At 40.2% G+C, this 17572-nt stretch overlaps 1 protein-coding gene and 2 non-coding genes across 3 annotated transcripts in view; all 3 read right to left on the reverse strand.

The window, feature by feature from the left end:
* The window catches only part of LOC132891954 (protein NLRC5-like), an 888139-nt gene that overhangs the window by 657039 nt on the left and 213528 nt on the right, over nucleotides 1-17572 (reverse strand). The gene's annotated exons all lie outside the window — the stretch shown is intronic.
* On the reverse strand, nucleotides 5704-5776 carry trnar-acg (transfer RNA arginine (anticodon ACG)). Its single transcript has one exon. It is a non-coding gene; the product is annotated as a tRNA-Arg (tRNA).
* On the reverse strand, nucleotides 14547-14618 carry trnaw-cca (transfer RNA tryptophan (anticodon CCA)). Its single transcript has one exon. It is a non-coding gene; the product is annotated as a tRNA-Trp (tRNA).

Consider the following 17572-nt stretch of genomic DNA (forward strand, 5'->3'; position numbering starts at 1 on the left):
TTTCACCCATCGTACGGCAAACGGAATCTCAGACTTACTCGTAAGCATGCTATATCGCGTAGGGAAACCTCAAGGCATCCGTTTCAGTACCTTAAGATGCAAAACTGGATTTCAGCGTGCTATCAGTACACCATCCCGAACATTAGTAAGCAGGACTCAACAGACCTCAGGATCAAGATAGAAGAACGCTTCTTCACTGGACACCGCTAGCCGGACGCTGCTTTTCTGTGGCCTTGGTGGTAATGAGCAGGGTGCTTGAGTTCATCCTAGCTTGCATCGTCTCATGATGTAACCACCTTTCCTGACCTCGGTGGTGATAAGCAGGGTGCCTGATTTCTCATAACTACGCATCCACCTGCACGCCAGGTGCACACTTTAACAAAGTTTCATAGAAAATCTTGAGCCAATCACGTGAAGACACAAGCAGTGAGCGAATGCTTTCAGAGTATAATAGATAACATTCCTAAAACACAACTCAGAGTGCATGTACTCTCTGCATCATTACAAGTGATGTCTTCTTCTATTCTTCTCTTTCCTTTTCTATTTTATATCTTTTATATGGTCTACTATAATAAATGACTGAAAAGACAACTGTTAAGCATTCTGAAGTGTTTATTAGAAATTTCCTTTACAGTCAAAAGAAGACTGCCGTCCCACTTCAGGCCGAGAGCACAGGGGCCCTGGCGAAACCCATCCACTGCCAGTCGGACCGACACAGGCAGCATTCGACAGGGCCCCAAATTTCACACCGCACGTCCCCAGCAGGATTCAAACACGGCCAGGAAACCCCAACGGATTTCAAGTCCGTCGCCTTCGCCACTCGGCCACAACTACTGGAGGCACTGAAATTCAAGTGCGACAAAAAATTGCTTTCAGCACTTTTTTTCTTTTGCAAAGGCACACCAGCCAAAGCCTCCATTTTCACACCAAGCACAGGCCACAAGCCCATCAACAACCCACTGCAGCAGATGTCAGAAGTGGGATTTGAACCCCCAACTCCAGAGGAGGCTGCAATAGCACCTTAGACCGCTTGGCCTAAGGCATCCATCCTGATGTCAGTTTTCTAATCTGAAACAGAGAAAACACCACTATGCCCCACTGAATAGCAAACACCACGAGGAATTTTAGACATTCACAGTGAGTATCTGATATATACAATATACAGAAATGTGATATCTGTATTCCAGCTGTTAGAAATTACATAAGCTGCCAAAGTGTTACACTCTGACAATTCAAATAACCAAATTTTACAATCATGGTGAGCAGAAAACCATCTCAAAATGCACAACACATCGAACATTAAGTTGGATGAGCTACAACAGCAGAAGACCACATCAAGTTCCAGTCCTGTCAGCCAAGAACCGGAATCTGAGGATACAATGGCAATAGACTCACTGAAACTGGACAGTTGAAGATTTAGAGAAAGACGAGATTTTTTTCCCCAGTAATCTTCAACTGTATAATCACCAGCGGCAGCTTGTGGGCTAGCAGGACTAAGCCCTCCTGTCTTTCAAAGAAAAAAAATCAGAAAATATTTCATTTTTTGGCTTCTACATTGTCTTATTTTGGATAACACATGTTTTAAAGATTACTATTTTGGACTTTTGTGAAGCCAAGTACAACAGCACCATCATAAAGAAGAAGAAAAGAAAAATAAACAATGATATAAAATGAGGCTTTGGGCAAACTGAATGAGCCCAGCGCTGTAGATTCACTCAGCGAATCAGGAACAGCCTTGTCAGATGATTACACAGAGTGACCCACCCCCTAGTTATAATCTCCATATGGACTAATACTAACCCCATTTCCAGAAAAGTTTAGATATTTTCCAAAAAGCAATTAAAACAAATATCTGTGATGTGTTAATTCACGTGAACCTTTATTTAACTGACAAAAGGACAAAGAAGAGATTTTCAATAATTTTACTGACCAACTTAATTGCATTTTGTAAATATAAACAAACTCAGAATTTGATGCCTGCAACACACTCAAAAAAAAAAGGTGGTTTATCTAATGGTTATTAGATGGTTTCAAGATGGCGGCATGTATGGATGCAGCAGCCCCTCGCAAACCCAATAACATGGTGTTTTGAAATGTTTCTTCATCAATGTCTACATGTCTGTATACGTTAAGACACAAGTACAGTCGCCAGTTTCTGGTGAATATTGGCAGAACAAGTGAACACAGCTTGACAAGCAGCACAAGAACAAAAACTCTAGAGCCTCAGCCGACTCTGCCAGAACACAACATCACTGACTTCAAGTACTGTTTCCTATCAGGAGAGGGGGCACTGCAGGCATTGTGAGAGGAAGCAGGAAAGGGGAAAGTGCAGAGGGACATGGGCTAGGCTAGCGGCTCATCCAAATAGACTGGCAGTACCATCCATCATATTCGCCAATGTTCGTTCCATAGACAATAAGATGGACCATGCACACCTTCTGAGAGCCACCCAGTGCAACACGAGAAAATGTGTTTGTATTTTCACAGAAACATGGCTAAATAACACCATCCCGGACTCCGCCATACAGCTAGACTGGCTAATGTGCCACATAGCTGATGGAGCCTGGGAAGTGGGAGGTAAGACCAAGCAATGCTCAGTGTCGGGATATGATAGTGGTTTCTAAACACTGTTCAGCTCTGGTGGAGTTTATGATCATGAAGTGCTGAACTTTTTACCTGCTGATGGAATTTACAGCTATTTTGTTAGTCACTGTATACATTCCACCCAGCACTAATAACAGCAACAGAGAGGCAGCACTAAGTGAACTGTACCAAGCTACCAGTGAGCAAGAGCCAGCCCGCCCAGATAGATTTCTTAGTCTTGCTGGGGATTTTAACTCTGCCAATCCAAAGTCTGTTTTACCCAAGCTACACAAACATGTTGATTTCCCGACAAGAGGAAATAATACACTGGACCTTGTTTTCACTAACAACAAAGGAGCATACAAGGCTGCCCCCGTCCCCCACCTCGGACTCTCTGACCACATCACAGTTATGCTAAAGCCAGCCAGCATACAGGCCAAGGGTGAAAGTGACCAAATCAGTTCTGAAAGAGATACGTGTGCAGCCAGAGGTGCTACTTCTGCACTTCAGAACTGTTTTGACATTACAGACTGGGACAGTGATGCAGGCAGCCATGTACAACCAAAACATCGACCTACTAACCCTTCACACACCTTCTTCAGTCCTCTGCCTTCTGGAAAAAGGTACCAGAGCCTCCAAGCTAGCTCCACCAGACTGGCGAACAGCTTTATATACCATGCTGTTGGGATGCTGAATTCTCTCTCTCTCCCCTATCTCCAAATAACTCAGTCTGTTACTCCAATTCATCTGTAGTATTGTCAAGTAATAAAGCACTTGTCACTTTATGACACTTCCTCACCTCAACATCTGCTCACTACTCATCCTGTAAATGGATCATGATTTGCATATTGCAGATACTCCCATATCCTTAGCCATTTTGCACTGTTACTATTACCATTTGCACTAATACAATTTGCACTATTTCTGCTTGTGTGGTATTGTATGTGTGTGCTTTTTTTTAAGATCAATGCTTGTTTTGTTTGTGTATTTATGTTTACACCGAGGGTCTTGGAGAAACAATATTTCAATCTGTGAAAAAGCCTGTTTGCATTGATCCGTCTTCCGTTGCATAGTTGCTCTGTTCACTAGATAAGCTCTAGTGCTCCCTTTTTAGTGAACTCAGTCAGCAGGCTGGTAAAGTCCAAAAAATTAAGAAAAACCTCCTGTAATAGCCAGCCAGCCCCAGGAACTGCCTCACCCCCTTTTTGGTCTTGAGCAGGCCACAACCACTGCATTCTTATCAATTTAGGGATGCACCTGCCCATGACCCAAGTGAAAGCCCAGATACTGTACTTCCACCCACCAAATTGCACACTTCCTTGGGTTTGCTGTGAGTTGTGCATATTTCAGTGATCTCAAGACAGCCCTTGGGTTTTGGAAATGCCACTGCCAATGTCCCTGTGTGCTCGTGACAGGAATTGAACTATGTTGCAACGGCTGGAGCGCACCTCTGCAGAGCAGGGACCTAATCTGTGAGCAGTGTCCACTGAGTAAGCCAGCTGGTTCACAATGTCCAGGGAAACGTGTTTGAAAATGTCAACAATATATTCTTCACTTTCTCACCTGCTTGCTCCGGAATGCCAGACACTCATAGACTCCATCTTCTTTTATAGGCATCCAGGTCACTGCATTGTTTCTGAGGACACTGTTCTCTGTTTCTAAGATGTGGACTTTACTTTGTAAGGCGATGACTTGATTTGTCACATCTTCTACCTGTTTCCCCATAGAATCAGGGACGTCAGTGACACTTTTAATGGAATTTGTCTTATCTTTAACCTTTGCCTCAAGTGACTGCAGCCGTTTGAGAGATTCTTCTTGCATCTTTTCAATTCTTTCCATTATTATTAGCAAAAGCGAGATGGGCACAGCCTCTTTATAATCCTCGTCACTGGCACGTGTCTTCGACCTTTTGGCTGGTCATGGTTTCAGAGTTTCTAGTAGTGGCACCAAACACTGTTCCATTTTGTCTTGTAAAGCATCTGGTTCAAACTTTTCACTCAGAGACTTTCTGGCATAGAAATGCATTACAGCGCAGCTACCTTCCTCTGTTTCCATATTGACGGATAACCTGAAAAAAGTAGCAAGTATGCTTACCAACTCCTGTCGGTTTAGTTCGTATAGTGTTATGTTCACTTCTCCTTTAGTTAGCAGGTTCACTGAATGGTTAACTTGAGGCACTAGTTGGATAACCGTGAATAAAATGAAAGAAAACAAGGATTAAAAAATTGTTTCTGAGCGAGGTCCTTGTAGTAGCTATTTAGTTTATCAATTAGGTTCATTCTAATCAGCCCTTAAGCATATTTAGCAATTCAGCACATTAGGTTTCATTTATCATGTTGCGGAGCTCCACAAATCACATATTACACTGACGCCATGTTGGCTGCCCCCCTGTTGCTCTTCTTCTTCACGAGCAACTTGGCTTGTATATTTGTCCCCCTCTTTCTCCGTGGCTATAGGTTCTAAATCATCCTCAGACAGCCAACCAAAGATTGGGGACGAATTTGAAGAGCCTTTTTGTCTCTTTCAACAGAATTGGTTTCAAGAACGGACACCACTGCAGAGAATAGTATAGAGTCCATGTGGACACAAAAAAGGCATTGGTGCACATGACGTCATGCATGCAGCACCGCTAACCTGTAAATCGCTGCGATCTAATAATGGTGGAAAAGTTTAGTGATTTTTGGAGCAGAATTCATATGCAAATATTTATTTTTCAAACCAATTTTTTATTTATATGCTAACTTAGAAGAAGAAACCTTTATTTGTCACATGCACACTTCAAGCACAGTGAAATTTATCCTCTGCATTTAACCCATCTGAAGCACTGAACGCATGCACACACACCTAGAGCAGTGGGCAGCCACACGACAGCGCCCAGGGAGCAGTCAGGGGTTAGGTACCTTGCTCAAGGGCACTTCAACCCAAGGCCACCCCATGTTAACCTAACTGCATGTCTTTGAACTGTGGGGGAAACCGGAACACCCGGAGGAAACCCACGCAGACACAGGGAGAACATATAAACTCCACACAGAAAGGCCCACACCAGCCACTGAGCTCGAACCCAGAACCTTCTTGCTGTAAGGCAAAAGTGCTAACCACTATGCCACCCTTTAAAGTTTTCGAGCCAGCAAGGAGTCGAACCTAGAATCTTCTGATCCGTAGTCAGACGCGTTATCCATTGCGCCACTGGCCCTATAACTTAACTACCATAACTATAACTTGACAGAGCACCATGTACAGACCATTTTACATGCTCAATCACACATAGGGACATTTTATCCCAGCAAATTTCCTACAGTCTTGTTTATTTTGGAGGTGGGAAGAAACTGAAGAACCCATGTGGGGTGAACATATAAAACTGCATGCGTCACAGTGCTGCCAGTAAAACAAATACTCATCTCATTATCTCTAGCCGCTTTATCCTGTTCTACAGGGTCGCGGGCAAGCTGGAGCCTATCCCAGCTGACTACGGGCGAAAGGCAGGGTACACCCTGGACAAGTCGCCAGGTCATCACAGGGCTGACACATAGACACAGACAACCATTCACACCTACGGTCAATTTAGAGTCACCAGTTAACCTAACCTGCATGTCTTTGGACTGTGGGGGAAACCGGAGCACCCGGAGGAAATCACGGCATAAGACTGATCGGTCATTGATAAATGTAGCATCTGTAAATCATCGTCATTTAAATATCACACCCCTAAATATTCTCGGTTTAGAGCCTGTGCCTAAGACTTTCCAACATGGATAGGCATGATACGTTCAAGAAGAAACATTTCTCCACCCTCCAAATAGAAGTTCAAATGTCCAATTGAACAGATTATTTATATTTGGCAGCCAGAAAAGTAGCATCATAGAAAGTCAGAAAAACGCAGTATTGAAATCACTGCTGCGGTCAACAGCATTTTGCCATCAACAACTGAAATCCAGCTGTTTGATTATTTAATTTATATATCCATGAGATATATAGCCTATATTCTGTCCATAATAATAAGGATATACTAGCTTATATCGCAAATCTTTAGATGTGGGTGAAGAAATAATTGTCAGATCTCAAACAAGCCACAAAAATTATACAGTTGTGGAGTTTCTTATTTCCTCATTTTCATGATGTTTCAGGCAGCAGTGGTGTTCAGCCTTCAGCTAGACAAACTGGTCTGCAGCCACCCACAGAGCCAAGGAACCACAAGCTGTGAGAGAGAGCATGTGCCTGATCAACTTCATTTCATTTACTAATATACATCAATTCCTGCATTTCACGTCTGCAACACATTCCAAAAAAAAAGTTGGGACAGGGAAATTTAGGGCTAGTGATGGGGTAAAACAATTAAACAATGATGTAATTTGAAACAGATGATGCCAACAGGTGATTGCACGGGCGCAGATAGAGGGGGGGACGGGGGGGATTCGTCCCACCCAGATTTAAATTCACCTCGTTCGGTCCCCCCCACTTATAGGGAGGAAAAAACGTCTATGCTGTCTTATTTCTTTGCATAAGGCAAACCTCACGGAATAATCAAAAGACTAATTACCATTCGGTTTATTGAGGTGCACAGCAGTACAGACATAGTTGCAACTGCGCAGACTGCACAGGTTGCGAGCTCGAGCTTGGTTGCTATGGTTACAAGTTTGACAGGCATATCGGGGACAGCGCCTCTTAGTTCAGGACCCCAACACGGCATGATGAAGGGTGCCAAAAGGCAGAAAACTATTGCATCGTTTTTTCAACAAAAAACAATGACTGTAAGTAAACTGTGCCTTACTTTATCATATCACCTTGCAATTTTTTGATAGTCTGTTCAAAGTAATGTCGGAGTGAAAGTAAAATCGTACGGAGTAGAGAAGCCTTTCTGGTAGCCTCCTTCTTTCGGTGGTAGCCTGTAGATACAGTGCTCAGAAGGCAGTTTTAATGTTTAATCTGGCGTTCCCTGCCATAATTTCAGCGAGCTTATTGTTTCATAAGGAAACTTTGTGAAGAGTTGTTGACTGACTGCCGCTCACGCAACACACAGGCATAGTTAGAAAGTCAGGATGCACTGGTTTACACTTTACACACACACACGTAGCCCAGCCTCTCGCTATGTTTAACAGTTGGAATTTAGCGGTTTTAAAACTAGTTTTGCAATTTCTGTGCGTGATGATAATGTGTAAACTTTGGATTTCCATAGGCTATGTTAAAATGTTATCATTGCCCTGGCCTGCAGGTAGTTCCTGGTGATGGCAGTGAGGGAGGTGAAATAACATGTACCGGTATACACACTACCGTTCAAAAGTTTGGGGTCACCCAGACAATTTTGTGTTTTCCATGAAAAGTCACACTTTTATTTACCACCATAAGTTGTAAAATGAATAGAAAATATAGTCAAGACATTTTTCTGGCCATTTTGAGCATTTAATCGACCCCACAAATGTGATGCTCCAGAAACTCAATCTGCTCAAAGGAAGGTCAGTTTTATAGCTTCTCTAAAGAGCTCAACTGTTTTCAGCTGTGCTAACATGATTGTACAAGGGTTTTCTAATCATCCATTAGCCTTCTGAGGCAATGAGCAAACACATTGTACCATTAGAACACTGGAGTGATAGTTGCTGGAAATGGGCCTCTATACACCTATGGAGATATTGCACCAAAAACCAGACATTTGCAGCTAGAATAGTCATTTACCACATTAGCAATGTATAGAGTGGATTTCTGATTAGTTTAAAGTGATCTTCCTTGAAAAGAACAGTGCTTTTCTTTCAAAAATAAGGACATTTCAGCGCCCCTGGGTGATTGTATTCATGATTTGGTACAAAATCGATATCCAGGAAAGGCCTAGTCTTTGAGGAGCAAAGATGCACTGAGGATTTCCAGTTTGTCAACAAATGCGTGAGAAAATTATTGAAATGTTGAAAAACAAATGTTCCTCAAAGAAATAAAGGAAGGGATTTGGATATTTCACCCTCTACATTGCATTATATCATTAACTTATTCAAGGAATATGGAGGAGTTTCAGTGCACAAGCCTCAGCTGAACACCTGTGATCAGGGGCGAATCACCTGCGGGGGATGCGTGCGTTTCATCCCCCCCACTTTTGTTGAAACACAATTTCATCCCCCGCACTTTTGTCAGATTAAAATGACATCATTATGAAAATTATACAGCTACTATAAAATGTGTAACAAGGAAGTAAACTATTGCCATAACGTTAGACAAAAAACAGCCATGCAACGGACTCAAAACAGTTTTTCTCACCCGAACTTGGCTGACTCGCTCAGTCACCAAAACTGTCTTGTTTGTGTCACCACGCCAGTATTTAGTATTCCAATCGAGTACGTGGAGAAGTTTTTTTTTAATTGAAATTCAATCTCAATACAAAGCATGTGTACACTTAAGATTATAACCCAGTACATGTTACATGCTCATATAAGAGTATTTTAAAGAACTTAACATTACATCTCACATGTAGTCAAAAAACATAAAACAAACAAGACAAACACAAAACAAAGAAAGAAAGAGAAAGAAAAGAACAAAGAAAGAAAAAAAAACACTGCCATCTACATAGCCAAGTCTCTTTGTACTAACACAACTACCACAGACAATACAAATAGGACAGTAATTTCATTTCTACATGTACAAGGGCTGTTAGATAAAATTGCAGATAATATTTTTAAGGACAATTGCTTTCTTACTTGTCATTTTATTAAGTGAATTCCAGTATGTATTAAATTCTGTTTTAAATACTATAAAGTGAGGGAACGTTTTTAGATATCTGGTTTTATGAATAAAGAATTTACCTAAAATGATAACAACATTCACCATGTAATTCTCTTCTGAGTTTCTCCTTGTGGCGCCAAAAAGAATTTCTTCAGCTGTAAGTCTAGGTCCAGATATTGCCAACCAGTTCTTCACAGCAACCCAAAAACTTTGTGTTCCCAAACAATCACTGAAAATGTGTACAGTTGCATCTATTTCTTTCTTACAGAACACACATAGCTCTAAATCAATATTAAATCTGTGGTGTAGCAATTCTTTTGATGGATATATGTTATTAATGGTTTTAAAATGCACCTCTTTTGCTTTTGGTGGAATTGGGAACTTCAAATATTTAGTTCTGAGTGAGACTAACTGGCTTTCAGTAAAAGAAGTTGTATTTCTTATTGGTCTCACCAGTTGAAACTCTTCTCGTAAGCATTCTCTTATAAACTTGTTTGTACTTTTAATATCTAGTAGATGCACACCTTTCACAATTAAATCAGGCAACTTGGGTTGTAAACTGTCGTATTTCAAATAGTTTTGGATAGTTTTAATCAAACCTTCAGGGATAGCTTTAATGACATTATGAAATTGTCGTTTCGGGGGGGTAAAACCATACTTAACACAAAATGTATTATAAGAAAAATTGTTCCCTTCATCATCCAAAATATCCAATATGGAACAAATATTCTTCTCTTTCCATTCTTTTATATACAAGGATTTACGACTCAATGTAACATATCTATTGTTCAAAATAGAGGAAGAATGGGGTGTCAAATTGTGCTTGTAGATAAGTTTCCAGTACATTAGAACTTGCTGGTGAAAGTCTGACAATTTGATTGGTAATTTTGAAATGGCAAAGTCACATGACAGGAGATAAGGCAAGCCACCAACTCTACTAAAGATCAGTCTGGGTATACAGTACCAAAAGGCTTCACTCTTCTTCAAGTACTCCTTAATCCAGTTAAGTTTAATCATGCCATTTAAACAGTTAAAGTCAATAACTTTTAACCCCCCCTCTTTAAAGTCCTTGACAATGTATGCTTTCTGTAAATAGTGAGTTTTATTCCTCCTCGGTGGACTGTTCCTTTAAGGCATAAACCTGAGGCTTTGGAGAACATTTCAATCCCTTTAATCGCCACTGGGATTTGATGTTTATCCTTCAGAAAAATTGTTGTGTCATCCGCTAATTGACTTATGACTTATATCTGTATCAAGCACACGGAGTGCTGTTAGTTCTGTGTAATTTTTAATATGAATAGCCAACATTTCTACTGCCAAGATAAATAGGTATGGGCTAATAAGACAGCCTTGTCTTACCCCTACTTGAATTGGAAAACGTGTGGTTGTTCCGCTGGGTAGAGCAACCACACTATTTATGTCCTTGTAACATGTCTTGACAAAATTACAGAATCCATTCCCAAAACCAAAGTATTCAAGAGACTGAAAGAGGAAGTTATGTTCTAAAGTATCAAATGCTTTGAAAAAATCTAGAAACAGTATAAAACCTTCATTTTCTATCATATCACTGTAATCTATAATGTCCAGAATTAACCTGATGTTATTATGAATAGATCTATTCTTCATAAAGCCTGACTGAGACTCACTAACACATTGTTCAATACCTGTTTTAAGACGGTTTGCAAAAACATAAGTTAAAATCTTGTAGTCTGTTGTGAGAAGTGTAATACCGTAGGTCTTCTATTATCTAAAACCAGTGAATTTTTCCCTGGTTTGGGAATTAGTATTATAATACCTTGTTTCATGGATGGGGAAAGTGTGTGGCTGTTTAATATTTCAAGGAATGTATGGAAAAGAAAATGGTGCATGTCTGGCCAAAAATGTTTGTAGAAATTGGCAGTTAAGCCATCAACCCCTGGGGATTTGTTAATTTTAATTTTACTGATAACTGCATCCATTTCTTGAATCTGTAACTCTCCATCACAAGTGTCCCTGAATACTTCTGTAATTTGTGGAATGTGGTGTTTAATACCTTCAAAGAAAGTGAGTGTCTCGTTCTCTGAGAACTTGGAAGTATACAGTTGGCTATAGAAGGTTAGAATCTCTTTAGAAATAACCCTTTGATCCTTGCATAGGTTATTATCAATCAGTAAAGATTGTATTTCATTCCTTTGCTGTCTGGTTTTTTCAAGGCGACAAAAATATGCTGAGTTTTTTTCCCCCTCTTCTATCCACCTAGCCCGAGATCTAACACAAGCACCCTTGGCTTTTCTTGCATACATATCATCCAACTTTGTCTGCAGAGTCAATAGACGTTGTTTATCATTATCTGTAAGTGTGGGCTTGTTGCATGTGGCATTCAGCTCCTTAATGAGCTGCAGTTCCTCTTGTCTTTGAGACTTTTTAAGATTTTTACTGTAAGCGATTGAATATTGTCTTATTTTATACTTACAGAATTCCCATTTCAGTATGTATGAGGAAAAATCCTCCATATCCATAACTTCTTTTATAAGTTGCTTGACATCCGTACAGTAACAATCATGTGAAAGTAACTCTGAGTTGAATTTCCAATAACCCTTAGAATGAAATTGTGGTTCAGGGGGTTTTAGTACCAGAGAGATAACTGAATGATCTGTTAATGGAGCTGCTGACATTCTTACATCAGACACCAGTCCTAAAAGAGGGTCTGATAGCAACCAGTAATCCAACCTAGACAGATGACTCCCATTTGGTTGAAACCAAGAAAATTGTACTTTGTTACCATTGTAGTGCCTCCAGGCGTCTTGTAGCGCATTTGAATGGCAGAATTCTTGAAATGTCTTATTCGGTGAATAAGTATGGCCTCTTGGGGGAGACCTATCCAACCATTCATCATTTACCAAATTAAGATCCCCTCCTATTAATACATTTTCACATTGGTAAGATAGTTTGCATCTCTCTATTTCGTTTGTCATGTCTTTTAACAAGTCCAAATTCTTCTGTCTGTTGTTGTACCCATACACATTCAGCAAAATGAGCCTTGAGTCATTTAAGTGACTCAAAAATAGTTTTTACCAACTCAGAGTGATTTCTCGCCTCAAATCCTTCCTATCTCATAACGATCTTGAAATAGTCATCCATGCTTTTATCACATCACGACTGGATTACTGCAATTCCCTTTATCTTGGCCTCCCTCAAACCTCACTTAGACGTTTACAGCTGGTCCAAAACGCAGCTGCACGTCTGTTAACTGGCACCAGGAGACGTGAGCACATCACTCCCATTCTGGCGTCCTTGCACTGGCTCCCAGTCTTTTTCAGAATACAATTTAAAGTCTTATTATTTGTTTTTAAAGCACTCAGTGGGCTGGCCCCAGCCTACATCAATGACCTTTTACAGCCCCACTCAGTCCAAAGGTCTCTAAGATCCTCTAACACAGGGCTTCTTCATGTACCTCGCTTGCGGCTGAAGCAGAGAAGTGACAGAGCTTTTTCTGTTGCTGCTCCACGTCTCTGGAATCAGCTCCCACCGGACATTAGATCTGCTCCCTCCATCTCTGCCTTTAAATCTAGGTTAAAAACCCATCTCTATTCCTTGGCCTTTCCCTAACCATCAGCTTATTGTTATTGTTGTTATCATTATAGTTTTATTTTATTTATTTCTTTTTATTTTTCTTTTTGATCATTTGTCTTTTAATACTGACTCTGTACAGCACTTTGGTCAGTGCATGCTGTGTTTAAATGTGCTATACAAATTAAGCTTACTTACTTACTTACTTACTGAGTCCATCACTGCAATCAACCAATGTCCATGTTCGTCTGCCTTCACATACAAGTGTTTCCCAGAACAGTTATTTAGCAAAATTGCCACTCCTCCTGACCGTTCTGTGCCATGACTGAAAAAAATCTTTTCTCCCCATTGTTGTGTCCAAAACGTTTCATCCTCCCTCATAGAATGTGTCTCCTGCATAAACGTGAAACTATTTTTCTGCCCTTTGCAAAACAAAAACAAAGCTTTCCTTTCCGTGTTGTCTTTAAGACCCCTTACATTTAGAGATGTAACTGAAACTTCTGTGGTAAACAACGACATAAATAAAAGAACGATGGACAAAAAAATAAAATAAAAGAGCCAAACAGGCTACTCTAGTGGCTTTAAATCAAGCACCTGCCGTCAAAAGTAACGGTAAGTTTTTAACTTCAGCAACGCCCCTAATAAACATTTTCCTCCCTTTACATTTTATCGTAGTCAGCTGGTATACCCAATCACCTTTCCTATTCCTGAATGCGTTGTCCGTTGATGAATCCGAAGGGTCCTCTGAAGAATGCCTTCATTCCCTGCTGTCTCGCTCTTTCAATCTTTGGCCAGAGTGCGTTGCGAGCATCTCATTCCACTGTGGTGAGGTCCTCTTTGAAGCGTACCTTCCTCTCGGCGCACACCCTGTCGTCCTTCGCTTGTTTCCAAAGTGCGTCGCGGTGGGTTCTTGAGGTGAATTGTAAGATGATCTGACGAGTCTTTCCTGGTTTCGGTTTCCCCAGTCTGTGAACAGTGTCCAGAATTATGTCCATTTTGTGTGACCATTCTGGTATCATCCTTGTTATTAGCTCTGCTACCTCCTGTCGGGTATTCTCGCCCTCAGTTTCGGGGAGCCCATTTAGACGGAGGTTCCATCTTCTTTGATATCGCTCCAATTCCTCAGTTTTTTCTTTCAGCTCCAAATTCTCCTTCTGAAGCTCCCGCACCGCATTTTCAAGCACTTTAGTCTTTTCTTGTCCCTCTTTGATGTTCGCAGCGTTAAACTCCGCTGCCTTTGCGACATTAGCTATCATGATGTTGTTCTGTTTTAGCTGTGCACCGAAGTCCTCTACTAATGCCGTTAAGTTCTGGATAGCAGCTAGGACGTCCACATTAGACACGAATTCCGGCTGTAGTTTCGGCATTCCCTTCTGTTTCTTAGCAGAGACAGTGACATTGGATGGAGGGCTGTGTTGTCTTCTTCTTACCACAGAGCAAGTTGCCTCCATATCCTCTGTTTCTTCTTGGCAAACGTTAACGTTAGCTTCGTTAGCCGATGCTAGGCTCACCTTGGCCCCTATTTCCAGCGTCGACTTTATTTCACTTCCCGAGGCTTTAACTTCCTCGAACATCATTTTTCTGGCTTCGGCTGACTAAAAACGAGGTAAACGTTGGGAGAATATTTTAATTTTGTTGCAATTTAGGACTAGGCTTGCAGAGCATACCAAATGCGCGACTACTCAGCACGCCATCTTGCCGGAAGGTCCAAATAAGCTTGACCTCGACGTGATTTGAACACGCAGCCTTCTGATCTGGAGTCAGACGCGCTACCGTTGCGCCACGAGGTCCCTGAGTACATGGAGAAGTAGAACATGTTTTTAGGCTTTTGTGTGATCACGTTGGGGATAATTAAGCTATTTTGTAGAACCATATTGAGTCCTCCTCAATCTCACAGGAGTGGCTAACGTTTTGGTTTTTAAGTAGGGGTACACCATTTTAATGATGCATGTCTATATCAACAACCTCCAAAACCTTGATTGATTATATGAACCTACATTGATTATATTACTGCTCTTATGTCATCCAAAAATGTTAAGTTCCATTACATTATACTTAGTAGCAGCAGACACTTTTATCCAAAGCAACTTGGATAGGTTTGCTTGACATGTGCACTTAAATGTCTGTATAATATTAAAAAGTGAGTAATGTATGAATGATCTGTTCTAAGAAGGCTGAAACCATGGCTGCGAAGTAGCATGACACAAACACGTCTTAATAGTGTAGCTGTGTGTCATGTTCAGAAGAACAACCTTGACCTGTTGGACAGACAAATGATTGCTCAACAATTTGTTTCTTATAAGGAGCAAAGAAAAAACACATTTGGTTGTTTCAAACACAAATAGTGTGTCAGGGTAAAGTAAGGTTGTCGGGATTTGTTGACAGTGATGTTAAATAGTAGTGGTTACTAGTTGTAAAGTCAGTTGAGGCAAGTTTTTTATTACGAGTGTGTGTGTTTGTACCAAGTCTACTTTTCATGCATTATTACTGTTTATCACTTTTTAGAAGAGTTTTTCAATTGAGATTTAAAGGCATTTCAAATCGAATGAATGTTCAATAAATGTTGTACAGTAATGTTATTTGGCCATTAAGTGTTTGTTGTATGTGTAGTCTATTGCATCATTTTCAAACTTTATGCATTAAACCTGATGTAATGCATGATGCAAACAAGTTTTGTACACGAGTTTGAATAATTAAAGACATTAAAAGCAGGAACTGCCCCATCTTATTTGAATGCTATACTAAAGAGGTCCTTCCAGGATGCTGCGCTTCTCCAACATGAACTGATTAGCCATGCCTCCTGCTCACACAAAGCGATCCCAGTCCAAACTGTTATGCATGATGGTGTATGATCTATACACTGTGTATGACTTCTTGGGCTATGTGAAGTTTTTGGTTTTGTTTATATCAGTGTATACCAGTGTAGGCAGCAATACTGACATCTCTGTTATAGAACACTATCCTGTTACCTAGAATTATCACTCAATACTTTTTGCCTTCACTTACTGAATAATTACATAGCCCTGGCAGTAACAACACCAAAACCCAACATGATAGATCTCTGCATGAAATGCAGAACTTGGCTGGAGTCAACTGGATTTATAGGCTTTCTGCTGTCCTCCCTTTCATTTGCATCCATGGACCATGGGTATGAAAAAGTTCCATATCGGTCATTGACAGTACATCACAGTGTACATGGCTTCCCCATTCCAGAACACCCCCACTTTTGGAAAGCTTGATACGCCCCTGACCTGAGGGATTGAACGTCACAGGTGTTCAGTGTTGGTTTTTGGCCTTGCCCCTTACGAGCAGAGCTCACTGAACATTAGGTACTGAACATTAGCTCACTGAACATTAGGTAGAGCGTACTGTTACATTAGGTAGAAAGCTTTACAGAAAGTCCACAGAGTGTGTGGTTGAGACCAATTCTTAACTTGAGTGATTTAGCAAAGGATCTGTTCATGTTCAGGAGTTGCATAAAGTTATGTTTTGCAAATTACAACTTGCTATAATGATTTTGGAATTTAAAAAAAGACTTATTTTTCCCAGCAACACTTTTTTTTCAGGGTAAACTGGGACACAGTTCATTTAAAGAAAATAAAACAAGCAAAAAAAAAAAAAAAGGCAACTTGGTGTGTTGAAGGCTTTCACTATTCTCCACAAGATGGCATCGTCAGTTATCTTATTGTGGGCCAAAGTACTAGGAGCCTGCTCACATCCCTGAGAGATTTCAACTTCTTTGATTATGAATCCTAGTTTTCACAATAACACAGACTCTCTTCTATCAGATATGCATAGTACTTTTATATATAATGCATGGGGGGGTTATTGTACAGATGTGAGATCTTATTCCAGTTGTGTTCCAATCTTTGGAGCTTCAACAAATCTGATTATTCAAGTCAAACTGAATAGTGTAACTGTCAACTCATAATCAACAAAATGACTTGTTTCTCTGCGTTAATGAAGAAAATTGAAATTGCAGTCAGGTTATAAATACAATTTCTTAATAATGTGTGACCTGTAATATATTTTTCTGGAGCATGGACAAGCTCATTACAGCTGCAGTGAATAAAATGGGCTCTGGACAGGTTCACTTGGAATGGAGGTGTTTGTGATTGGATAATGTAAATACTTTATTTTGCTTACACAGTTGAGTGTTTAAATGACAAATAGCAACCATGAGGTATGTTTTTTTTTTATTTTCATGTTTATTAAGCAGAATAATGATATTAAAATCATATGAGGCAAATGAATAAAAAATAATCAATAAGAAAAAGAGGACAGGTAGGCCAGGGAGCAGATGAGGCTACAGGGAGGAAATAAGAAGCACAAAGGAAATTAAACACCCAGTTTCTCTCGCTCTGCAACCTTCACTCGATCCAGCAAACTTCACAAAATGCATCACACCTCTTATGGCTTGCTGGTACCAAGAGCAGCAGCTGGTTTGTTCCTCACCTCAGTGAAATAACAGGCTTTGTGATTACAAAGTCAATAAGTCAACTATATTATAATCATAGTAATAATAACTTGTTATTGTAAATTATTTATCATGATTTGTGTTTATTCACAGCAAATTCTGATCAGGCCAAAACCCCAAATGCAACAAAACCACTTATAAAAACAAATATTACAGGAAATTTAACATTTAATAATGTATTGATTAGATTATATTTTTACAGAATAGAATGATTGATTTTTCTTAATTCCATGAATTCTGCTGACAGTCGGAGTTGAAGACAGGTTC

Source organism: Neoarius graeffei, chromosome 1 (genome assembly GCF_027579695.1).
Source record: "Neoarius graeffei isolate fNeoGra1 chromosome 1, fNeoGra1.pri, whole genome shotgun sequence".
Taxonomy (NCBI): Eukaryota; Metazoa; Chordata; class Actinopteri; order Siluriformes; family Ariidae; genus Neoarius; species Neoarius graeffei.